Consider the following 27,971-nt stretch of genomic DNA (forward strand, 5'->3'; position numbering starts at 1 on the left):
TTATGTATTGTAATTGCATATCTTGTTGGCTTTAACGACTTGGTCCTGCTGGTTGTGTCAGTTTCTAGGAAAGATATGTAGAAGTTACTATTTGTAGGTTTGTTCATTTCTCCTAGTTCTCTCAATGTTTGTCTTGTAGAGTTGGATGTTTTGTTTTGGATCCAAACAGTTTTAAGATAGCTGTTTCTTCCTAGAAACAATTTGTTTTTTATATCACACTCTTCTCTTTCTCTCATATATCACATCTTATCTATCAGCAAATCCTGTCTGTTCAAACTTTGTAATATGTCCTGAATTCCACCATTTCTGAGCATTGCTGACATAGACACCCCTGGTTGCAGCCCTTATGATACCATATTTCTTCTAGATTATTTCTGTAGCCCTCTACTTCTGCCTCTTCCACTCTTGTCCTCCGAGGGTCTATTCTCAACAGAGTTCTTCCACTTTTTCCAAGAGGCTAGAGTCCCCCACAGTCAAGGCACTGTCCATTGTGCAAGTAATCCTACAGAGCAGCTCTACGTTTGCATTCAGTGGGGGCTTATGAGTGTCAGTAATCCTGGAATTGTTTTTATATCAGGTTCTTAGCTTGCAGTTTTTATACCATGCTGGCATTATAAATTTGGACCCATATCTATAGATGGTGAGGGCCTGGGGTTTTCATTTTTTGGAGGGGACTTTTTTTTCCCATCCAAGGAGCTCTAGTGAGATGGCTGCCATTTTTGGTGCTTCCCAGGGATAAAGAATGAAGTTGCCCTGTTTAAGGTGAGTCAGAACTTGAGTGCAGCCCTTAATTAAGGGTGTTTGTTTTTCTGCTTCATGTGTGTCTCTGTCAAGTCTCCAACCTACAGGGATGGCAGAGCTCTAGTCCTCCATCTTCAAGGTCCAAGTCTATAACTGAATCATTGTGAGACGACACACCTTCAGCTTATCCTTAACTTTTAATTTCATATCAGGAGCCCAGAAATCTACCTCTGTTTGTTTCCAGCTAGGCTATGTATTTTGGTGTGTGTTTGTGTGTGTGTGTGTGTGTGTGTGTGTACTTTTAGGTATTTTTAATCTGGAGTTTCTAGCCATAGTTTGTAGTAGGAGAGTAGTCCTTTGGTGACAACTGAATGTACTCTGCTTTGGGTTCCATAATAATTCTCATTCATGTTCTTAGATGTCTTTGATTAGATTAGGATGATATTTAAAATTCTCAATATTTTTCTAACCATTATTTAATCAATTAAAATCCTCAGCAAACATTTTTTTTAAAGATTTTTTATTTATTCATTTATGAGAGGGTGCGAGCGAGAGCATGAACAGGGGGTGGGTCAGAGGGAGTGGGAGAAGCAGATTCCCCACTGAGCGGGGAGCCTGATGTGGGGCTTGATCTCAGGACCCTAGGATTATGACCTGAGCTGAAGGCAGATGCTTAACTGACTGAGCCACCCAATGCCCCTTAGCAAACATTTATCGAATATTTTATGCCTGCAGGTATGTTAGACCATGAGGAATCTGTAGCTAACAAAACATACCTCTTCCATGCACTCATGAACTTAAGAGCATAGTGGAAGAAATTGATATTAAACAACAAATAAAGAAAGAAGTAAAATTACAAATCGTGATGAATGAATCAATGTTATGAATAAAGTCATCTTGGGGAAGAAATAAAGCAAAACTGGTATAAGGAACTTAATTTAGATAGGGTGATTGGAAAAGACTTCTATGACCTCCAAAAAGAACCAGAAAACAGCTCCATAGAAATGCCTATTACAGTTCTGAATCATTTATTAATGACCTTTAGGACTAGAGGGTATGATGTTTGGAATTAATTAAGAAAAGGCTCAGATCTCAGGTTTTACTCAATAGACCTCAGTCATTATATGGGTTCAAATATACCTTAGGTTAAATGCCACTTGGCTGTTGTTAAAAGCTACACACAGGGAAAAAAAGAAACCACAAAAAATCGACAAATATTATATGGCTGGCATGTGACTCCTACAGATAGTAGTTGACATATGATTTAAAATGGTTTTTCACCTTTTTTTGGAAACTGGTATTTTTTCAGTTTCATTGAGGTGTAATTGACAGAATTATAAGATTTTAAAAAGTGTACAACATGATGATTTGATATATGCATGTATTGTGAAAGTATTCCACTATAACTAACAAATCCATTACCTCACATATGTACTTTTTTTTCTTTTTCTTTTGGGGAGACCATTTACATTCTCCTTTCTTAGCAAATTTCAATTATATAATACAGTGTTATCAAGCAATTTTCAATTATATAATCACCATGCTATACCTTAGATCCTCAGACCTTACAACTGAAAGTTTATACCCTTTCACCAACTTCTCTTTATTTCTCCCACCCACGAGCCCCTGGCAACCCACTTTCCTACTCTTTGTCTTGCAAACTTTTATGATTTTAGTCTCAGCTCATGTTTATGGAAACGTATGTTTGAGAAATGGTATATACTGTATCTTCTTTTATAAATATTACAATGCAAATTAGCATAACAAAGGTTCTGAAAAGCCTTGAAGACTTTAATTTCATTTAAGGTAGCATTTCTCAAACTTATTTGGCTATAGAATGTTGCGGTAGAAGGACTGAAGTCCCTGTTTCTTGTTGGCTAGCAACCAGGACTTATTCTCAGCTCTAGGAAGTGTCTTCAGGCTCTAGGCACATGGCTCTTTCAAAACAGGGCAACTCATTTCGTCAAAACTAGTGAGGGTGTTTCTCTTTAGTCCAATAAGATGGAATCTTACATAATATATCTTATTTATGGGAGTGATTTTCCCATTATTCTTGTCATATATTATAACTTAATCATGGGAGTGTTATTCCATCGTATTCACAGGTCATGCTTACATTCAGATGAAGGCAGTTTTGCAAGGTACATACGCTAATGGCAAGCTAACGTGGGGGCCCTCCCAGAATTCTTTTTAACACAAAGCCTGATTTGGAGGGTGAGGGCCTGAGAAGAGGTGAGCCTCAAGCATTGTAAAGACTAGTACTCTCCTTATAATGCCTACAGGAGAAATGAATTTGATAATTTATCACTAGAAAATGAAAATCTTTAAAGAACCATATCACTGAACTGGTGTGTCTCTTCTTCTCCTAATAAGTATGAAATGATCACTTTCCCCACTTTTTTGGAACAGAGTGAATTTGAAGCCAAACTACATATTATTTTTGTCTTCAATATTCCCCCCCCTATTTCTGGATGACCCTTTTGCGGGTGAAATTTATAATAATTTTGAAGAAAGGTTTATGGGATTTGAGGAAAAGAAATGTAAGTTATGTGCTTCAGAACCTGATTCCTCCTACCCACATTACAAAGCATTCTTCTTTTCTTCCCCAGAAGTAAGGCTATGAGAGAGATGGAAAAGATGAGAATAAAGTAAAGAAGAAAGAAAAGTCAAAGCCAATACATAGAAAATAAATGAAATGAGAAGATTGAAAAGGAATTTAATAATGCATTGGGATAAGGACATTTGTCCCCTTCACCACTGGGTACGGTACAGAATGAGGTGTCCCTAAGGGAGAATGTGGATGCCATCTCTTCACCTTGTAGTTTGTCAGGAGTATTGCCCAGTGAGGTGAACTAATTCTTACTGCTTTAGGGAGAATGCCTCCTAGACGATGACTACTAGTTTAATTCATTATAGAATCTCTACCTTAAAGAACAAAAAGAATTGAGATACGGGATTAGCATTTTGAGGTTTAGCTCCTGGGGCTGCATATTAAAATATAATGTATACATATTAAAAACTAACCTACAAATAAAATATGATGTAATGCACACTAAAATATGGGAGGCCATTAGCAGAAGCAATGTTTTGAAGAAGTGGACACAAGTACACAAAGAAGGTGATATTTTCCTACATCTTAGAGAATGAAGTGTTTTAGGTAGAGAGTGTGCTGGCGCGCGAGTGGGTGGGAAAGATCAAAGTTGGTGAGTTTAGTACGCCATTACAGTGTGACAAATCTCAAAGCTCAGGTGTAAGAATCACCTTAATGAAGAGAAGTTTCATCAAGTAAATTAACAAAGACAACGTTAATTTGTGCTATTAAGAGTTCTTGGTAGCAGCCCATTTTTCATGTCTTAATCATAGAAAGAGGTAAGTTAGTACTAGTGAAAAATCAATTGGAAGGAAAGCAAAGTACATCTGAGAGATGATGTTCCGTTCAGTGAATCCCCTGACCAGCCCACAAAAAAAATGAGAATAGCTTCATAATGGCAATTTCTTTCTCTCTCTCTTACTCACTTAGGCATGTGCGTAGTAAGTATTTATAAATTTCATTGAGGAGACAGCTTGTTTGTGGCTTGCCTGGAGCAGAGCCATAAGAGATGGGGATGCTTGCACCTGATGCCCCTTTTATGCTCATAGAAATGAGTCCTGGGAGGCTTCTCTATCTTAACAATGCTCTGCTAGCCTAAAAGGACCCTTTTAAAACCCAGATGATATAATTTATCTCCTCAGTAGATGTATGTTTACTATACATTACTTGTTTTAGAACTAAGGGAGAATGATAGTAGTCTGAATGCATTATTCCATTTGAGGCAATATCTTTTTATCAAGATTTTTATTGGTCTGATTTATGGAGTTAGTTTATGAAGCCAACATATGGCGGGCTCTTGACCTCCAGGCTCTGTACTCAATATCTTACAAGGGCATATTATTATTATTAGTCTTCATATTACTTTTTATTCATTTCTTTTTGACACAGAACTGATATATAAGTTTACTATAAGTAGTTATTGGTAGAAAGAATTTATTAAAAAGTTCCCACTATTCAGCAGTATCTAAAAATAAGCACTAAATATTTTATGTATACACAAAGTAGTTCACATTCTATTTACTTGTTCATTATTGCTGATGTTGCTTAATAAATAATTTTCCACATATATAACTATATATCCAAAACAGGGGTTCTTCACATTTCAGAGGATCATAGGACACTTTTAAAATGGATGTAAGTCCAAGTGCAGAAAATTTTGCATGTAATTTTAGAGAGCTTATGAATTCTCAAAAACATAAGGGGCCACGTGGATTTCAGAATAAGGACCCTTGACTCAATTCATTATTTTTAATTTATTTGTATATATTACATACTTTCTGTGGGTTCAGAGCCCCCTTAGACTCTATTTCTGGGAAGTTTTCCACTCATGGCCTTTTCAGAAGGAGGAAGTCTAGTAAGTATACTTAATCCTCTCTCTTCTTTTCCAACTGACTAGACTGGGGTGGACACGTAATACAAGAAGGTCAATTCACTAGCTGGCTAGCAACCTGTTCCATTTTTTTCCCTATAGGAAATCTGAACTCAGAAACATGTAGATTCTGACTGAAGAAAGACATGAGATCTATTATTGGAAGTGCCTTGTGAGTGACACACAGAATAAATAAGGGTAAATCCACAGCTAAATACCTAAAAGTGAAAAGTGTTACTATAAGAGATAAAAAGAGAATATTACATCTACCTCCCCCCCCCAAAAAAAACCCCAGGTCACCTACAGAAGAATATTAAGAAATGTGTGGGGAGACATTCAGCAGTGGCAGTGGATGCCAGAAGATATTGAAGGACTAGACTTAAACTGGAAGCTTAGAATTTATTGCAGCAAAAATGAGGATGCCCAGACATAGTGTTATTGCAGTTTTTTCACTCAAAAGCCAGCTCACCATGTGTCACTTTAGAGTTGTCATCCACTAGTCAACACATCCTGTCCATGCGTTCAGAACTCCCATTGGCTTTGTGGGTTGAGATATTTAAGGAAAACCTCCTACGTGGAGGACCAAAGGAAACGGATATGTAGAAAAACAAAAAGGTCATAGAAAACAAAGGCAAACTGGAAGCCAAAGAAATCATCAAAGAAAAAAAAATATGGTTGATCAGGAATAAGGGATAATCCCCGGATCTTCAACAAGAGCAGGATGCTACAAAAGGAACATTCCCACAGCAAATAAACACTCTTAACTATTAAAAATTATGGTACTAGAAATGAAAAATGTAATAGAGGATTTGTAATATAATATTGAGGAAATCCCCCAGTAAAGAGAATTAAAGAAAAGATTAAAAATAAAACAAATGAGATAAAAGAATTAGAAGACCGGTTCCAAATTTTTCCAGAGAAACAAAATGAATTCCAGAAAGGGAAATAGGGAAAGGAGTTCTCCAGGATGGAAGGACCTGAATTTAGAGATTAAATGGTAAACAATCAAAAACAAGATTTGCCCTATAGTTGTTGACAAATTATAAAGTTATAATTGTTAGGACAGTATAATTATCATGACAAAAAAGGGATGTCAGAAAAGAATCCAGACATACACGGAAAGTTGATAAACGGAAAAGGTAATTCTAGAAGTCAGCGGGGAAGGTTTAAACTCTTGGATAAATATTTTAGAGATAATTTGTTATTTGTAGAGAGAAAATAAAATCAGATTTTCACTTCATGTCATACATACGAATAAATTTCATGTGGCTTAAAATTTAAATAAAAAGCAAAACTGTAATACATGAGAAGAAAAAAATTATAACCTTGGATTAGGAATTATTTTCTCAAACAAGCAAACTAAAAAGTACATTTTATACAGGAAAAGATCAAGATGTTTGAGTATAAACAATTGAAATATTTTGTTTAAAAAAGACATCACAGGGTGATTGGGTGGTGAAGTCTGTTAAGTGTCCAGCTCTTGGTTTCAGCTCAGGTCGTGATCTCAGTCTGCTTAAGACTCTGCCTGCCTCTCACTCTGCCCCTGCTTGCTGTGCTCTCTCTCTAAAATAAATAAACAAAATAAAAAAAATTTCAAAGACATCGTAAGTAATATCTAAACACAAACCAGAGGGAAGATAATTACATGTATATCTCTGTCAAAAGATAGTATCCAGAATTTGTGTTCTACTGACAAATAAGAAAAAAAAAATGGAAACATGAGCAAATGAATTACAGGAGCAAAATATGGACAAGGAAACCAGAAGCTAGGAACCATTAGGAAGTTCTCAAATTTAGTGAAAATCAGAGACATGCAATTTGAAGTCAGAGTAAAATATTATTTCACACTAAATAAACTGGAAATATTATGAAAGTCTAAGAATACCAAGTATTGGCAAAGATACGGTTAAATGTTGGTGTCTGCTACTCTGAGTGTGAATATCAATAGAATGTCTTTATAAACATTTCTGTACTTGCCTGCTTTAAAAACAAAATTCATAATTAAAATTTTAAAGTGATTATTTTTCTGTATGTCTTGAAACAACCCGAATATCACAAGGATTATCTACGTACAGTTGTAAAGAACTCTTGTTTTCTTTTTTTTTTTTAAAGATTTTATTTATTTATTTATTTGACAGAGAGAGACAGCGAGAGAGGGAGAGAACACAAGCAGGGGGAGTGGGAGAGGAAGAAGCAGGCTCTTAGCGGAGGAGCCTGATGTGGGGCTCCATCCCAGAGCACCGGCCCTGAGCCGAAGGCAGACGCTTAATGACTGCGCCACCCAGGTGCCCCAAGAACTCTTGTTTTCTGAAAGCATTTTGGCTTTTTATTTAGGGTTAGGTTATTAGTATTAGCAGCTTTCTAATTTTTTCTAACACTTCAGTGTTGGTATATTTTTTCTAGAAAATGATCTATTCCGTTGATAATTTAGTATTCTTTAAACAAGAGTTGACATTGTAAATTCTAATAATTTAAAAAATCTTATTAGCGTCTGGGGTTACATTTTCTTCCTCATTCTTATTATGGATTCATGCTTTTTCTCTTTAGTTTTTATTGACCTTGCTAGAAGTTTATTTGTTGGCTTTTTCCAGAAATCTAGTCTTTTGATTAGTGAATTAATTCTGTTTGTTTCTTTTTCTTTTAATAGTCTCAACAGCTGTGTGAAGCAATATTTCTAAAATGCTGCTCGTTTTAATATAACTGTAGAGGTCCACCTCCACACAGGAGTCTCTCCAGGCTTTCTTTACTACCATTAACTTCCTCTAGGTCAAGGGTTTTGTTCCCTATTTGGGGGGTATCTCAAGTCTTTGAAAAGTGGGAGGGATTCCCTTGCAGGGAAGTTCTAATGGGGTTCAGTTAATCTCAGGATGTGGATGAGCATTCATTTTGCTAGAAGATTCATCGATGATTTCTAGGAAACTGTAGCTGGATGCCCCTCTTCAAAGGGAATGAGGATTGGCCACCTGGCTATTCAGCCAAAAGGAGTTTTTACTTAAAGGAAAGCAATGACAAGCTGATCTTGGCACTGGATTGAAGAAGCTCCTTGGCTAGCAATGGTTATTGCAATGCTTGACTCACTCTACACCATGACTCCATTTATCTTTTAATCCTCCCACCCCCTTCTGCTGTGTTCACCCAAAGGGCAGGCTCACTTGTTCTTTCAACCTCTCTTAAGGTCATACTCCACTTGGTTTCCTTATATACATTTAGGCCAGGTGACTGCACAGACTTCTAGACTCCAGCCACATATTGTCATGGTAATAAACACCATACCTTGCCTCCTTTAAGACTTTTCACTTTTAATTATAAAAAAAAAAAAAAAATTTCCTTTTCTTAAAAAAAAAACCCACATATACAAAAACACCTTTCTGAAATAAAAAAGTTCAGATTTCAAAGCAATTTTTCTTCTCTGTGGGCCGTGTGAGCCTATTTTGGATGTCAAAAAAAATCATCTAAATGAAAATAACCATATCAAATTTGAAGATTCCTTTTTTCTTTTTCCTTTCCTGCTATTTACAAAATCAATTCTTGACACCACACGGGTCTCTCTCATTGACCGGGGGAAGGATTATGTACAAGGAAGCAAAGGAAAACTAAGGAAAAAATTAATATTTCAAAACATTAGTTTGTTACACTGATATTTGTAGTGCTCTGTTTTCTCTTGAAAACACTTCCTTTTACTTTCCCATTTATTAACTCGTGTAGCCTCAGGCATGAATGTTAACACAGAGACACGCTGAGCTCATATCCTGGGGTCTGTTACACATTGCTTCTTCTCCATGACTTTGAGCTTAAACTGGGCTTTGTCTTTAACGCTTAGTTTCTTCATTTGCAAATGTGGGCTAATAACAGTACCTCGTTCATAGGTTTAATGAAGGTTAAATGATAAACATGTGTAAAATACGCACCAGATTGTATGTAAACACTTATCCTCTCATCTTTATCAATGTCACTTCTCAAAAAATATCTCCTAATATCTCAACTTAAAACTTTACCATTTTCCTGTTCCTTTGCCTCTCTGTATCACTCACATTTAATTTTTAAATATCAAAATCATTTACACTTATATCTACTCTCCCAGTTTTGAGGATACAAGATATGTGTTTTTCATCTGTGTAAATCTCCCACTCCACCTGTGAAAGCAAGTATCTCACATTGGAGTTTATTTTAAAACTTTTTACTTTTTACTAGCTTGTCAAGAAAATAGATCATCACACACGATTTTGAGGAAGTAGGAAAGTATAAACTAGAGACAATCAACCAGAGTTATCATTTTAGTGTAATCACTTTAATAAAATCTTTAAAAAATTCCTTTTATTGAAGAGAAGTGAATCAATCAACAGGGTACACCCTATGCGTATATTTTAAATTATTTGAACAGTTAATAAGTCACTCTATTCCTTGTCTCAGCCTCTACCACCCTCTTCTCAAAGACCCTCAAATGATGGTTTTTTGGTGGTTTTAAAATTTTTTTAATAGTTTTACATTTCAGAAGTCTAAAATCAATCATTTGGCAGGACTGTATAGTTTCTAGAGGCTTCAGGAGGAAAATGATTTCCTTACTTTTTCTGGTTTCTGGAGTTCATCTGCATTTCTTGGATTCTGATGTCTTTTTCTATCTTCAAAATACATCACCCCAACGTTTAGTTCCATTGCCATGTCTCCTTCTAACTTTGACTCCTCCTGTTTCCCTCTTATAAGGACCTTTGTGATTATAATGGGCCCACCCAGATAATCCAGGATAATCTCCCCAGCTCAAAGCCCTTAATTTAAGCATGTCTGCAAAGTTTCTTTTGTAGGTAAGGTAACATTCATCTTCCTAAGGATTAGAACATGAACATCTTTAGGGGGACATCACTCTGTCTACCACGGTAACCATTTTTATTTTACTTTTTTTACTTCTCATAGATACATAGATTTTTAAAATAATTTTATTTTATTTTCTTCACAAAAAGTATGCTCTTTACTTTGCATCCCCTATTTCCCCCATCCCCCATCCACCTCCCCTCTGGTAACTATCAGTTTGTTCTCTATAGTTAAGAGTCTGTTTCTTGATTTGTCTTTCTCTCGCTCTATCTCTTTTCTCTTTGGTCATTTATTTTATTTCTTAAATTCCACATATGAGTGAGATCATATGGTATTTATCTTTCTCTGGCCGACTTATTTCACTTAGCATTATACTCTCGAGCTCCATCCAGGAACCTGATTTTAATGATACAGATTAGTTTCCATATTTTTGAATGTTAATGTAAATGCAATCTTTATATGAATGTATCCTTTGGTGTCCAATATCTTTCACTCAACATTCTATTTGTGAGTTCATTTGCATTGCTGCACATAGCAGTAATTTGATAATTTTTCTTTTTAAAGATTTTTATTTATTTATTCGACAGAGATAGAGACAGCCAGCAAGAGAGGGAACACAAGCAGGGGGAGTGGGAGAGGAAGAAGCAGGCTCATAGCGGAAGAGCCTGATGTGGGGCTCGATCCCACAACGCCGGGATCACGCCCTGAGCCGAAGGCAGACGCCCAACTGCTGTGCCACCCAGGCGCCCCTATAATTTGATAATTTTCATTGCTGCATGGTATTCCATTGAGTAACATAACACAATTTATTCATTCTATTGCTGATGAGCTTTTAAAATTTTATTGTTTTTAGTCATTATAAATAATATTGTTACAAATCACCTTGTACATCTTACCTAATACCTGTATGCACATGTGCTTCATGGGGTGTCTACCCATGAGTGGAATTTCTGGGCCAGAGAGTATGCATATGCTTAACTTTAGTAGATGCTTCCACCCAAGTTTTTAAAGTGGTGTACTAATTTACACTTCCCCAGGAGGGTATAAGAGTTTCAGTTGCTGCACATCCTTGGCAACATGTGGTATGTGTCAGTGTTTTACATTTTAGCTGTTCTGGAGAATATATGATAGTGTTTTATTGTGTGTTTAGTTTGCACGTCTACCGCTGCTAGCACTTTTTGATATATCTCTTGTCCATTGTGTATCCTAGTTTTGTAGAGTGCCTTAGCAAGGTTTTGCTCACTTTTCTACTGTGCTAGCTATCATTCTGTCATTGATTTCTCTGAATTTTTTATGTATTCTGGATTAAAATTCCTTGTTTTTTGTATGTATGGCAAATATCTTCTCCATTCTTGTTCTTTTAATCTCCTAGTGGTAGCTATTGATAAGTAGAAGTTCTTGACTTGAACAGAGTTCAGTTCATCACTTTCTTTCTTTTATGGATAGTGTCTTTTGTGTTTTTTGTAAGATATTTTCACCTACCTTACAGTAAAAATGGCTTTCTTCTATGTTGTCTGCTAGAAACCTTATTATTTTTCCTTTAAGTTTAGATCTTAAATCTCCATGGAAATGATTTTGTGTATACTATGACATAAAGGTCAAAATTCCACTTCTTTCCATAAGAAGGGTTCTCTGTTCTATTACATTGAATTTTTAACTATGTTTAAGTATCTTCCATACTCTTATTATTATAGCTTCATAAGTCTTTTCGTCTAGTATCTTTATTTTTCTTCCTTAAGATTGTAGCAGCCTAATTTTGTCTGTTTCCATACTTACAATATGATTTTTTTTGATCCTGCTTTTTCCAGCTGCCATTTCAAATCCCTACTCTTTCACAGCCAAATTCCTTGGCAGAGTTTCTGCACACACTATCTCCACTTCCTTATAACCAGTTCATTCTAGTATGACTACTTCTTCCTTCATTACACTGACCATACTCTAGACACTAACGGTCACCCTGTTGAGAAATCCGATGGGCACACTTCTTTCTTAATCTTATTTAAGCTCTCAAAGCATTCAAAATGGTTGGCCATTTGCTGCTTCTTGAAATGCTCTTTAAGATTCTAGAAGAACCTCCCACACAGGTGTTAACTTCTACCTCATATGCTATTCCTTAGAGGTCTCTTTTGCTTTTGTTTCCCCTCTATTGTATTTGTAAATTTTGGCATTTTTCAGGGGCTGACTTTCATATGTTCTTTAGTTAGTTTTTATAACCATTACTTACAATAAAGGCTATTGCTTTGAGATCAATTCTTTTGTTGTGTTAAGGAAGTTCTACACAGGATGGTGTTAAATTGTATCAGTTTGTGTTCAGTAGTATTGGACATGAGCATTAGAGCCAAAGTAAGATACCACTTTATATCCAGCAGTAAATAGTTAAAATGAAAAGCACTGACAAAAACCAAGTGTTGGCAGGAATGTGCAGTAGCTAGAACTCTATTACTCCATTGGTGGAAGTGTATATTTGCATTTACCTTCAAATTTTTGAAAGTAGTACTTTTACTCTCTTTCTCTCTTCTTGTGGAACTCTAATTACACATATGTTAGACCTTTTCTATGCCACATATATCCCTTATTTAAAAAAATATTTTTCATGGTTTTTTTTTAGCTTATATTCTTCAGCCTACACGAATTCTTCTGACCTGGATTCCAGTTTCCTAATCCTCTTTTCTTCTTTCTTATCTGAGGTTAAAAATGTGATTACTGAGTTCTTCACTTGAGGGTTTTTTTCCTTGTAATTTCTCTTCTAACTTTTTTATAGATTCCCATTTCTGTGGGAGAAATTTTTTATTTCCTCCTTCCATGTTTTCGAATATAGATAATCAGATATAGTTATCACATTTTAAACGTGATAATCATAAATTTTAAAGTATATATCTTATATGATAATTCCAACATCTGGATGTCCTGTTCATCGGTTTCTATTATCTTTCTCCCCCTTTATCTTGGTTTGCTAGTGTTTGAGTATGCGTGGGGTGTGTGTGTGTGTGTGTGTGTGTGTGTGTGTGTGTGTGTTTAATGCTGGATTTAATTACTAAGAAAAATATTGAGCCTCTAGAAGCTATCTCTTCTACAGATGGCTTATTTTTGCTTTAGTCAGGACCGATCACTTTCATCCATTCTTGGACTGAATTGTTTTTGAACTGAGTTTATATATTCATAATTTCAACTGAGAGTTTGGGGTCTTGCAAGGTTTCCTCCTCACCGGCAGAATCTGATTTTTAATTTTTGTCTCAATAGCACTGTCTTCCCAAAGTTCTTCTTTGATTTTTAACTTGTTAACTGCTGCTTTCCGTTGACCTAGCTTTTGTGACTTATGTAGTTTACAAATGAGCAAATACTTCAAGCTGTAAAATGGTACAATATATTATATCACCACTTTTTACTTTCTTCTTTCTGGGATCTTGGCCCTTTAAGTGCTGGCTGGCCATTATGGTGGCTCCAAGCTTTTCTTCCTTCCTTCCTTCGAGCTCTGTACAATTGCTAAGAGTTCTGGCTCATTTCTCTGACTCTTAGCCGTCCCCTTTTTGCTCAGCTTTTTGGATACTTGGTTCGGTTATTCTTAAGAATAATAAATATTCTGAGGAGAAAGGAAGCACATAAGGTTAGGTTCACATTAATGTGTTATTCTTCTTTCCAAAATTTTGAATCCTCAAATTCTGGCTACTTTGGTGGCTTCCCAGTGCCTCACATAGCGTATTTTTTTCAACCAGATTTTTAATTGTTTCTGGTGGGAAGTTGGCTGCAAGCTAGTTTGACATAACCAAAATTGGAAGTCCTCAATGTATTTGTATATATTCTTTCAGAAACTGATTGAGGTATATCAAATTTTGATATCCTGTCTGTTTTCAATATTTCACAAACCTTTCTTACCTTGTTACAAATTTCATAAACATAATTTTTATTTTATATTTTTAAGATTTTGTTTATTTGAGAGAGTGAGCGAGAGACAGTACACAAGCAGGGGCATAGGGAGAGGATGAGGGAGAAGCAGACTCCCCCCGCTGAGCAGGGAGCCCAACATGGGGCTTGATCCCAGGACCCTGGGATCATGACCTGAGCAGAAGGCAGACACAACTGACTGAACCACCCAGACACCCCATAAACATAATTTTAATACCTAAATCATATTCTATTATATGGCTAACCCATGAATTAACTATTTCCTCAATATTGAGCTTTTTGTTTGGATTCCAAGGTTTAAGTATTAAAAGTAATTACGGGAATAGTTTCTGTAATTGTGAGAGGTATTCATGAAATGTTTAGTTTAAATTGTAGTCATGATGATCAATAAAACCCACATATCTACGAAGAGCATTGGTCCCTCTGCTAGTTGTTGCAGAGGATACAAAATATATAAAGAGATCCCTGTCCTCCAGGCTACATATTTGGAAACATAAAGCATAGATGAGAAAACAGTATAAACTAGGTTTTCATCAGAACTTCATGAATGGTAGATATAAGAGAAATGGGAATAGTCAAATGGGAAAGAGATCATTTAATCATTGGAAAGGAAGGAAACACTTTATGAATACAACGTGATCTGAGATGGATTGAATTTTATTGAATGGAGTGAGGAAGGAAGACATATTTAGTTATTTTCTAGTTCCTTTTCTTATTTTTACCTAAGGTTGTTTTGGAGGTGTTATTCCTAAGACATGTACTGTTGAATTTTCCTCTGTGTGAAAAAAATTACCATTGATGGATATTTCATGGTCTATAAATCTGTTTCAGTTGAATAAGTACATTTAACCTAAGATAGTGGATCACAAGAAGTTTGCTGACAAACTGCATAGGTGACAACCCACAGTATGCAAATATTAGGACAGTGTTTTGCTTTGCCAGTTGAAATAATAAAAGGTTTATGATCCTTATTTTCTTCCCTGCCCAGAGACAAAGGCAGGATATACACATGAACAAATGACTAGCAGTGGGTTGGAGAAGAGATAGTGCACCAAGGCAGAAAATCCCTGAAATCACTGGCGAGCAAGAATGTATCAAACACTCACATATATATTATTTTATTTAACTATCCCATTACACTGTAGGCATAAGCATTATTATTCCACCCTTAAGGTTAGAAAATTGTTCAAAGTAAAATACTAGAAAATGATGAGTCTTCAGTTGGAGTCTGTCTGAAATCAAGACCATGTTCTTTTTACTAAAGTATTAATGAATTAGTTCTATTAACAAAACTATATCCAAAATAAAACCTCCTATATTATTTCATGCGTGTTTATCCACTCTGTTAAAACTCAGGGCCTTTGAGTTAAATTGATTTTCTAAATCCTTCCTATGAAGGGCTTTGCAAGTCTTACAAAGGGTCCTGGCGGGAGAAGCCTAGGGCCTGAGCCAGGGTCCTTCCCTTTACTCAGTCATCGCAAGAGTGACCATAGTAAGGCACAGTAAACATACAATAAATATTTTATCTTTGCTAATATCCATTGTGGGTAAGATTGCAAATGAACACACTTTGCTGGGAGCAATGTGAATTGGTTTAGTACTTATAGAAAACATATACATAAATATTCTGTCAACAAACACAAATGTGTTTGTTCTCATTGACCCAGTAATTATATTCCTGAGAATGTATGCTAACTCAATAATTTAACAGATGGCAACACTATAGACCATGTTAGGCTTTTTCAGGTTGCAAGGAAGAGACATTCAGGTTACATAAGGAGATGAGGCCTTTGATAAGGGTGTGGAAATCCAGAAGACCTTCTCAGCAGCTGGGAAGCATGGAGAGTTTCATCACCATTCTCAACAGAACCTCTAGTGGGCCAGCAACAGCCTTCCTGGCCTGACTTTCAGAAGGCCACACCATTGCTCCCTCTTTGACTGCCCCAGTTTCTGTGTCTAGCACTACCTCTCTCAGAGTAACATTTCTGCTGTTAAAGTGTGCCCAGCTCTCTGGTTTAACTCATTACTCATTTATAATAACAAGCCCCCTTTGACAGCTTACTAAGTGCCACTCATGTTCTAATAACTTAGAGTGTTATAACTCATTTAATTTTCACAATTCTCTTACGAAGAATGTATTTTAATTATTACCATTTTATAACTGGGGAAAGTAAGGCACTGAGAAGTTAATCAATGGGAACAAATCCCCCAGATAGAAAATAAGGGCATTACGTTTCAAAACTAGGCACTTATTCAGCGTGCTGTACTGCTTCTCGAAGGAGGACGTGGTTGAGAGCAGTACAAATATATTTGAGAAACATTAGCACTAGGTTGGAATGTAAATCCATTGGGATAAACGGGATCACTCAAGAAGAGAACATAAAGAGAAAAGAGGGACAAGAAGTGAGTCTTGAAAAATGCCAGCATTTGAAGATACAATAGAGGAGATGCAAGAGTGAAAGAGACTTGAAAGGAGCAGCAAGTGAGGTGGAAGAAACACTTGGGTGAGCATTCGTCCAGAAACTAAGAGAAAAGAGCATTTCAAGAAGGAGAAAAGGGCCCATTGTTTTGAATGCTTATTATATATCACGTAAGATAGAAAAATGTGTCCATTGGATTTTTCAGCATGGGGATCACTAGCGCCAAGAGTTACGGCTGCATAATGAAGACAGAAGTCATGCTTGAATGGAGATAAGGAAATGGAAGTGGTGTGTGCAGCAACTCCCTAGGCATTTGACTGTGAAAGAGACTGAGGACTTGGAACAGTAGCTGGAGGAGGAAGTGATAGCAAGGGAGGATATGTTTGTTTCTTTTCAAAGGGAGGAAAAGAGAGATGGGCAGGCAGGGGCGGAGGGAGACTCAAGCAGACTCTCCGCTGAGCACAGAGCCAGACTCGGGGCTCAGTCTCATAACCCTGAGATCGTGACCTGAGCTGAAACCAAGAGTCGGATGCTTAAGCATCTGAGACACCCAGGTATCCCCAGGGAGGATATGTTTTTAAATATGAAAGGCGACACTGGAATATGTTTGTGTGCTCTGGGAAATGATGCAATAGAAGATGAGTAAAGTAGAAACACGAGTGAGAAGGAAATGACTGATACTTTAGAATTTTGGGAGACAGAGGATAAGGGAGGCAGAGCCCAGGTGGAAGTTCTTTCTGTGTTAGGAGAAGTAAGGCTTTCTCCATTGCATTAGAGATGACGGGGGAGATGGATGTAGAGGCAGGTATGGGAAGGTGAGGACCGCAGTCTTTTTCTGTAATCAATAACACATGAAGTGAAGCCATCCATTAAGGATGGAAACAGACACTTTAAGAAGCTGAGGTCAAAGAATTATAGCAATGAGGGTAATTAGCAAGGAAGTGCTAGTCATAGGAATTAGCGTTCAGTTGGTACAATGTTTGAAACCAGTATTTCAGCTGCGGTGCATTTTCTCCTTCTGACAAGATCAGGGCTATGTTCTGATAATTGGTCTTTGAAAATGTTGTTAATTAATGGTACAGCATAAAGAGGCGGGTAGTGTAGACTCTAGGAGCTGGGATGTTCTTGGTCTGGAAGTTGGTCTGAAATGTGTATGTATTTCATTCCTGCTCTATTGTAGAAATGATCGACAACTAGGATGAGGCTGAGCCCACTGAGAGGTGGGGTGTGGGAATCCAAGGAGGGAGAACAGGATTCTGACTGCAATTTGAGAGCCTCTTAATCCTCACTTGAAACCTGAAAGTCACATAGAACTATGTTACACTCTTTGTCTGCCAAAATCCTCTTTGTTTGTTTTTTTTTCTTTGAAATACGTTTATGTGTGTAACCGTGTTTTGAATTCTGGAGCTACAATTCTAGTCTAGACATCAGTTTACTAGAGAACTCTGAATGCCGTATCAGCCTCTTCGCTCCTTCTTCTCCTTCCATTGCATCCTGTACAACATTTTCAGGATAACATCTCCAATACCTCATATTTATCACATTCTCCTACATTTATAACAATTTTCAATTCATGTCAGAATAAAACTGAATTGCTCTGGCCTGAATTCAAGGGTATCCATAATCTGGATTCAGGCTACCAATCCAGTCTCATTTCATAATTTTGAATATGAAGCTCTCATAGTGAAGAAAGGCTTGGGAGGCAGCCAGCTCCAAGTATGGATCCTGCATCTTACTTCCTATGACCATGAGAAAGTTGCCTAAAGTTTGTAGATTGATTGCAGTTCCTCATCTTTAAGGTGGTTTTGCTCATTGTCTGAGGTAGTTTTAAACATTAAATGAGTTGATGTGGTTAGTGCATCCCACAGAGTTCTAGGTACATGTTTAGCCCTAAAAATGGGTCTATTCATTGTTCAAATTACTATTTTTAATAACTGAGGTATGACATTTAATTCATTTACTGTTCATCAGCGAGTTTATTATCTCTTTGTATAATTATAGGTAAACACTGAATATTTAGGGTTACCATTTACAATTTTCGGAGTTGACTTTTATTTCAACATATTTTTCAGAAGGATCTGAGAAGTTGATTAGGATGATGTTCTTTTGGAAGTTTCAGTTATATTAATTAGCACTCCAGTTGAAATTCATTTTCTTAAAACCTTTTAAAATGAATTTATATGTTGAAAGTTATATGTATTCTCTCCATGTACTCATTCTCTCATTTATTAATTTGTTCAACAAGAATTTACTGGAAGTCTGTTTTGTTAAGCAATGGGAAGGGTCCAGGGAACACGAAGAGTAAGACAAGAATCTGGCTGAGATAGCTAGTTGCCCCCAAATATCTGTTCTCCATTATTCTATGGAAGAAGAATTTTGATCTGAGCATATGTAAATAACGATTATGTTTCCTAGTCTTCTTTGCAGCTAAGTGGTTATTTGACCATGTTCTGCTTAATGTGAAGTATATTAAAGTGATGGGTAACACATTTCCAGAAACTTCTTCGTAAGAAAGCTTGAGGATTCTCTTTGCCCTTTTCTCTGTCTCTTATTTCTCCAAACAGCAGTTTAAATTGTTGAGTGATGTCTAGATCTCCATCCTGGACCATGATTATGAAGGCCATACTCTGGGGAAGTGGAGACTAAAGGCTGGAAGCAGATTGTGTTCAGAGACAAGCAGAAGGCACCATATCTGTCCTGGACTGGCTATTCCTGGACTGTGTCATGGCAGAAAAATGATCCTATTTTATTTCAGCCAACATTTTTGGATCTCTGTTACTCGAAGCTGAGCCTAACGCTAATTGATATACACTCCCAGCCTTTATTCCAAAAGCTTACAACTTCATGGGACAGATGAATTTATGTGGAAACTAATTACTTATACCAAGAGGGCTTAGGAAGCTGAACTAATATTACTTTGTTTACAAATGGATTTTAACATTTTGTTTGTATTTTCAATCAGTAATTTGAATACCATTTTCAGTTTAGCTGTTTCTATAGAATGCCAGTAGAAATAATGGACAAAAATGTTTTTAAACCAAGTTGTTTACTTAAAAGGATCATATTGACAATTAAAAAAAATAAATCATAGTTGTTTTGGTATTATTCAAACATACCTTAGGAGTAATAATTTGAATATTTTGGCTGACCATATTATCGAGTATTGACAGCCAATATTGTGAAAGTAGTTTGTGTCTATAGTCTCATATAAATGCAGGTACTGAGACATGAACTGTATTCGTAGCCACAGGCTTAGTAAAAAATCTTTTACAAATTCAGGCCCTTAAATGGTTAGTCTATATAAAGGTTGTAAGTGTGGCTTTCATGGTACTTTTCCCTCCTTGCCTGAAAAATATTATTTTATGCCATTTAATTTAAATGCCAAATACTTAATTAGCATTTGTATAAATGTTTTCACTCCTATAACATTTAGCTCTTTCATGTTCATTTAATTCTGTTCAAAGGTTAATTCCTTTTTTGCTATTTGCTCAATGGTGACAGGTAATAAATGGTGAATTATACCCATAATTATTGTTATCAGGAGAAATGATTACATTTATCGAAAGCACACGTAGCAATAATTTTTACCTTATTCTAAGGATTCACTTTAAAAATTCATAATAAATCTCATGATCACTTTTCAGGTAATATTTGCTATGTCGCTATCATGCAGTAAATGTGAGTAATTTACAAAACTATCTTAAAGTAGCTTCAAAATGAGGGCAGAAAAGAGAAAGTCACATCATTCAAAGTAATCCTTTTCATAAGCTTATTTTTAAAAATTTCTGGAACTTCAAAAAACTATTAACTACAGATTTATTATAAACTCTCACTATAAAATCTATTAATAAAACCAGAAATCCAATTTCAAAAGACTGTAAAAATAAGGTTATCCATTATACAACACAAATTTTCACTGGGAAACAAAGCCAAAATCCAGCATTACATCCTGCACCCATTTCCCTATCCTATTTTGGGGGCATGGGCTTAGCCACTTAAAAGTATCCACCACCCGATATTCATGCCTAATAAAATTTGGCATGGAAACACCTTTTGTTTCTGGGCCCTTTGCTTAAAAAGTTCAGTGTGGTAGATTGTGGTACCCTATTCTCACACTGGCTATGGGTTTAGCCATGTGACAGCTTAAGTCAATGGAATATCAGCACACATGGACTCAAGCAGAGTTTTGACAAGTTTTTTTACTTCATACCTTGCTCTCTTGGAATACTTCCATCATCATGTGAAGCAGGCTAGGATGAGACTGGGGTCTAGCCATTCCAACCTTTCCATCAATCCCAGCTGGATTTTGGCAAGGTGTCAAATTGGACCATCCGATCATAACCAAGTATCCAGCTGACTGAAGCCAAATTAGTTAGCCCACACAAACCTAGTAGAAGAATTGCCCATTCAATCTACAGAATTGTGGGAAATAATAAACTAGTGTTTTAATCCGAATTTTGGGGTGATTTGTTAAGCAGCAATAGATTACGGATGTAGAAATTGGCCTTTAGTTAAGTCAATCCACTCACCTATTAGGCCAATTACTTCTAGGTAATGCAGTGGTTAGTAAGACCAGTGAATTCTGTGGAAGCAAGACCCTTGCAGCACATCTTTACATAAAATGAGTTCCTTGGTTGGAGGCAATGTTGATAGAAATCTCTATGCTGAAGTTGACTTTCTTTTAGACCACAGGTGGTGGTTTTGGCAGAAATATAGTCAGCAAGAAAGGCAAATTCATTTCCCATGAGGATAGATCACTCTATTCCCTCCATGATGAAGGACATCTAATATAAATGACATAGGACCCAATCTTCCAGGCTAAATGATTTTTTGTGTCTATAAAATTGAGTCACCATCCTTATTAAATAAGCTAAGTAAAAAATAAGTTAATTAAATGAGGTTTTAAATTAACATTGAAAAGGGACATGCACATTTTTTTTTTTTTTTTTTTTGCAGTTAAGATGGACTGAGGAAAGGGTTGACTTTGTGTCACCTCTTGCATGTAACAGAAAAGAGAATCCAGAGTTGAAACAGTCTCTCAACCACTCCAAAAACAGTACCAAGATTTGGAAGTGGAGTATTAACCCACAGGATAAGTAATTGTAGTTCTAAATCTCAGGTTATGTTTGGTGGGGAGACTGTGTCATGAGGGAATATTTCATAGTGGGCTCATAATAAAGATACAGTTGGACAGGCAGGGGTAAAACCCCAGTTATCATTGGGTTACCACAAAATTAAAAAAAAATTTTGCTGCAGCAAGGAGATTTCTTGATATATCCCTGTGTCTGGATTAAGTTGCCAGCCAGTCATGAATAATTGGACTCTAATCTGGCAAAATAAACCATAGAAAATATAAAAACTTCCTTTCCCATTGTGGTGGCCAGAATCTGTCTCTGTCACGTCGTCCATCAGAATGTTCTCTGTCATGTCAGCCAGTAAAGGAAAAGCACCAGATATACGAAATGTTTCAATAGTTGAAACAAGTGGCTGATTTCATGAATTGACATAAGCTGGTTATAAGAAATGGTACAGTGTTCTGGAGGATTTCATTTTCAAATTCTCACAGGTCCAAGAAGCTAATATATCTAATGTAAAAATATGAGAGAAACAAAGACCTAAAGTCTCTCTTCCTCTCCCTTCTCATTCCCTATATATCTATCAAAAACTAAGATATCAAAGAAAATGTAGGGAAGGACTGATTTTTCATCAACTCAAAGTCATATGCCCTTTGGGATTGTATAGCCCAAGAATTTCCAGTCTTTTACTGATCGCTATTCTACCTATCTTTTATCAGTAACTTTGACACAACTTTCGAAAGTCATTTGTGAATATACTGCCTGCTAGTTAAAATCCAATGTGGGAAATCTTATGGTCTTGAGGCAATTCAGAAGAAGGAAACTCAGAAATGGCTCTGTAGTCTTTTTACATATCACCAGAAGCAGTGGAGCAATGCGGCAGAATCCAGCTTCTTATAATGCTATCCTTAGCCAAGCTATGATCTTTGTGTGAAATATATTCTAGGATAGGCAAAAACTTAAGAAATAATAACATTCACAAGCCCTTCCTGAATATATTACTGAAAGACTAAGAAATTAATAAAGTTTAAAAACTCAGATATGGGTGGACATGATAGAAAGCAGGGACTGACAAATGATAGCCAGTAGGCTAAATTTCACTATTGGTTTTTGTAAATACAGTTTTATTGGAATGCAGCCACACCCATTGTTTATGCATGATCGGTGACTGCTTTCACACTAAAAATGTAAGAGTTGAGTATTTGGGATAAAGGCCGTATGGTGCATATAGCCTAAACTACTTACTATCTGGTGCATATAGCCTAAACTACTTACTATCTGGCCCTTTGCAGAAGTTTGCCAACCCTTGATCTAGTCCAACCTCTGTCCAACCTCTACTTTATAAATTTTGAGAAGGTAACTGACTTGTTGATCGTCACCAAGCTCATGAAGCAAGGATTAAACCCAAGCCTTCTTTTTCTCTGTTGTGTTTGATGTAGAGGGTGTCATTTGCCATGTTATCTCATTCTAATCCCTCATCTTGTATAGAGGAAAAATAAGACTCAGAGAATGAAGTAACTTTTTCAGAGGGAATCCGTGAGGGGCTAGTGAGGACTTGCCCCCAGATTTCATGACTACTAACTTTGTAACTGTCTTTCAAAGATTGGAGGTCTACTGTCATATTTTGTCCTTAGAAAGCCATACATTTTTGTAGCTATGGTTTCTGTTTATCTGTGTGACCCTGCTCATGATATGTCACTAGGAAGCATTTAATGCTTCCTTGTGAGTGGGTATGTCTTGTATCTAGTTATTACATAGGAAGTATTTCATTTGGTAGGGTACCAGTGACTATCTTCTATTCAGGAAGTAAATAAATGTATTTTTCACAGTTCAGATGCTTATGTAAATCCATATTCTCTTCATGACTCCTTGTGAAAGAAATATTAATTTAACTAAGAGTGTGCGTGTTTCCATTCTGTTATTGCTTAATTAGGTTGATTAGAGTCTTGGTTGGACTATTTACTATGTCATGGTTTTCCATACTCAAGACAAAATATGTGTGGGCAGGTAATTCATTTGAATGGCCATAATATGAGTTTGGAATGCCCGGGATAATAGGTCCTTTTTAATATACTGCTAATAAGTCATTGTAATTACAACTCAGCAGAAGATCTTGATAACACTTCACACGGAGGGATTTTTTGTTGTTACTGCTGTTCATAATGTCTCATTTATTGTTGGATTTTGTAAGTTTATATCATTATTTTTCATATCCTTACTTGATAAATTACTGAAGTATAAGTTGCCTGTAGGAGAGATATTTAACAGGATTTCTGTCTTGTATATTCTAGGGGCCAATGAATGACAGGCCACACAAGCCATAGGCCAACAGGTCCAGTGGTCTAATCTGTCCCATTGCTTGTTTATGTGACTAAGGTTTTATTGGAAGACTGCCACACTTACTCATTTATGTGTTGTCTGTGGCTGCTTTTCTAAGAGTTGAATAGATGCGGCAAAGACCAAGAGCTCACAGTCTCTAAAATATTTACTCTCTGGTACTTCATAGAAAAAGTGAAGTGATCTGTTCTGTTTAAAAGATTATTATAGGAAGGTGTTAAATGAGCATATTTCCATTTGGTCAGGCAAAATTGAAGTTTATTTGGGAGACCACATCATCATCCATGAAGTGCTCCCTGACTGAATTTTGTTGGAAGGAAAATTAAACCTTTCTCTTCATGCAGAGCAATCATTGGACTATGACCCAGAATGTCCTTGTACCAAATTGCATTTTATGTTATGCTACTGATTCTTTCTTCTTTTAAACTTTGAGCCTATTAGGTTAAAGTGGACTATTAAAGAGGAAATTCGTTCATATACTAGTGCTATATATGTCTCCTATGTAGGGCAACTATATAATTTGTAATTCCAACTGGGGCTCTTCTGAAGGGGACCACTGGCATGACTGGTGTAAGTTGAGATCATTTGCTGACCCCTGGAACAGAAAGTTGGCAGAAATCCAGTTAAATATCTCTCCCCTACATAATTGCTGTTTCAGTAATTTATATACTGGGATATTTTGTCTTCAGACTTAGATGTCCTATCCTATTTCTCTTAGAATTATCCAGTTCTTTAGCCACCTTTGATTAATACATTAGAACAGCAGTCTTCAGAATTACTGCAGCAACGCCTTTTCTTGAAGTTTTGTGTAGAAACCCATTCCTTAAAGCTCAGGAGATGGAAATGATCTGTTTGTAGAAGGGACAAAGGACTGAGCCCCAAGTGCTGAGCTGCTTCTCCTCTTCTTAGTAGTCTCTGATCTGCTTCTGTGAAGTCTACAGAATTCCAAGGAGCACAATTCAAAAACTATTGAATTGTAAGAAAATAATTCACCAAAATAAGTTTGTTTCTCTCAAACGCCATTCATGGCATTTAAAGCATCCAAGGCTCCCACTAAAAGGAGATGCCAAGACATAGGTGTCATGAGCTGCATTACAGAAGAACTCTAGAGAAATAAGTACAAATTGTTATAATAAGGACATACTGAAATCTTCTTAGTCTCGCTGAAAATATAGTTGTGAAAATCCAGTACCTGTTGGATATAGCTCTCTAGGCGCTGTAAGGACTTGGTAGGCAGGGCATCTGCCTTAACCTTGGAGAGATCATTGCACTCCCCGAGACTTGTTTTTTTTTCTATGTACTGAATCTTAAAATTCTTTCTGAGAGTACCCTCCTAAGTGTAGGGTGGGGGGAAATAAACTTATTGCTCCCAAATTCACATTTCCTGGGTTTTAGAAGTTAGGTATCAGGTTTCCAGAACACTTTGGTATCCTAAACTGCAGTGCATTTCCTTTAGATGGTGGGATGACTTGAGTGCACGGTATGGACACTCACCATCAAGTCAGATATACAAATAGATGAAGATCTCAATAAAAAAATTTAAACATTGTACACTCCTAAATACGTCTTAGGAATCACATATGTGTTTGGTACATAAATTAAACTGCATCTATATAAGCAGCCTATGAACATATGGGTTACTTGGAAATTGCTCTGGATTTCTTTAAAGCTACGTTTGCTCTACTTTGTCTATTACTCCAATTTTGTGATGGACAGTGCTAACCCTCTGCCATTAATGTGTTGCTGAAGCCTCAGAGAAGGATGGAACAAATTTGTAGCAATTTCCAAGGCCTTGAATAGCCTTCCAGTGTCTGGTTTCTCCACACATGAAGTTTTCTGAAGTGTATCTCCAAGACTCTGCATTTTGATATCAGTTATTTATGGGAATTAACATGGAGAGATGGAACAGCAGGTCTGTGTGGGATGGTGGCAAATTGGAGTCTAAAAATGAGTGACGTTTGTTGTAATGAGGTACATACATTTGAGACAGAGGGTGGTAGAGGCAGAGGGAGAGAGGAGAATAACATAATATGATCTGGTTTATTTAAAGACTTTGGATGAAAAATAAATCACTCAAATATGCTCAGGTAGAAGGTCTCCTCTTTATTTTTATACAAATGTCTTGTCATTCCAGAAAGACACAAATAAGGCAACAAGGGAACATAATATATTTAAAGGAAAACCCACTATTTCTCTTTTATTATGAGTTCTGTACTCTTGTTTCTGTTACACGCAATTCGTCTGCATCTATCTTGCTCAGATGGATCCAGATAGGAAGGCAATGCAAGCCCGGGTGCTGTGTTTTACTTCAGAAGCAAGGAAGCCCAAACAGATAAATTTTACCTTGCCATAAACCTGGACACCCCGCTATGGTATATTTGTTACTTATGGCAATTTACAAGAGAAATTAAGCTCTAATCAGTTGAAAAATTACAACCAAATGGCAGGTCTTTATAAATAGTATACCATGGTAACTGTGCTGGGATTATCTAATTCATTAAGAGCAATATATAAAAGAGGACAGATCCTCTCTTTAATTAGCTAATAACACTAAACTCTCAAGTGGGTGGGCAATAAACTTCCCAGGTTGATTACCTAGTGTTGTATGCGTAATCACTGCACTAATGCGAACACTCTTGCTGGGTTGAATTGGGGTTCTCTTTTCCTTTGAGAAGACTAAAAGATTGATGGATGTCTTTGCCAGGAACTTTTCTTTGAATGTAGCTCTATAGAAGAAGTAATAAAACTAATGTGAATTTGATACTGCTGTAAGTAGTTGGCTGGACCGAGAAGTCAATGGCCTAGACAAAGAACTTCTGAACTGAGAGGTCTGCAGAAAATGGCTTGTCCTCTTGAATGGTGTGGTGGCGACAGAAGACTGATAAAAAGAGATCTCTCTCAGAATGCTCTCTATAGACCAAGCATTTTACATACAAGCCTGTGAGATAAATACTATTCTCATGTCTGCTTTACAGGTGAGGAAATCAAGGCCTGGATAGATTAGGTGCCTTGTCCTTCGTCACACAACTGGAAAAGGACATAGCAGGATTGCAAACAGCCAGTCTGGGTCCTGAGTTGGCTCTGCACCTTGAACCACGACACCAGTAGTTCCCAGACTTTAAGGCATGTTCAGCTTACTGGAGGATCTCACTAAGATGCTGACTTTTATTTAGTTGGTTTGAGATAAGGCCCGAGATTCTGCATTTCTAGATGTCCCTAGCCGATGACGATACTTCTGGTATCTGGGCACAGTTGGAGAAGTGCGGAACAAGACTGTAGAGCTGTGGCCATGTCTGAAAGAAGGAGTTAGGAGGCATTTGGTCATCTGGCCAGAATCACTGAGGTGAGCAGTTTTCTTAAAATGTGCTCACCTGACTCAGTGTCTGTAACTCTCCAGGGTTAAATTTGCTCTTCTTTAAAGTGAGGACCCTTCCCCTTACCTCACAGGTGGGATATGAGTGCAGAGTCAGCATGAGCAGTTTTTAACTACTACGATGACTTGCAACTTACCTTTTCAATTGGAGTCATATAAGTCATATAAGGGTCACAGAGGGGAAGCAATCTGGTCATATGGCAGGCCCATGAGTGGCAGGGCTGCAGTGTTGAGGGGACAGCTGTGTCCCGAGCCCACACTCAACGGCCTTGCTCTGCTGACTTACTGCAATTGTAAAGTTAATGGTACCTAAACTAGTGCTTTTCCACTCTATTTTTAAGAAGAAAGATATTCTGAACCCACTCCCAGAAATTATGATTCTAAATATTTGGGGTGGGACTTGGGTATTTATTACACACTTGGGTATTTTTTAAGAGCTCCTAGGTGACTCTGATGCACACCAAAGAGTGAAGGTCACTGCCTTCCACTGTGCACGGTGTGTTACCCATGGCACCGTGCTCACCTTGGTCACCATCTTAGTCATCTCCATGGCAACACAGACCCAAATCAAGGCGCTCATATCCTCATTTCATAAGTGGGAAGGCCAGGCCACGGAGAGCTGAATGGATCACATAGGATTGAAATTGGAATGCACGTCTTCCCGACCAACCTTGGGGGTGCATTGGATCACAAAACTGCTGCCTTCCTTCTCCTAACGAAATTAGAACTCGGGCCAAAGTAGACAAAGAATTGTAGGAAGGGGCAAATTTTAGGAGGTTACATCGACCCAGCCAGGCTATTTGACTTCTACTTTATAAAACCAGGGTCAGAAAACTAGATGATGGACATCAAGAAA

Source organism: Ursus arctos, unplaced genomic scaffold, assembly GCF_023065955.2.
Source record: "Ursus arctos isolate Adak ecotype North America unplaced genomic scaffold, UrsArc2.0 scaffold_8, whole genome shotgun sequence".
Taxonomy (NCBI): domain Eukaryota; kingdom Metazoa; phylum Chordata; class Mammalia; order Carnivora; family Ursidae; genus Ursus; species Ursus arctos.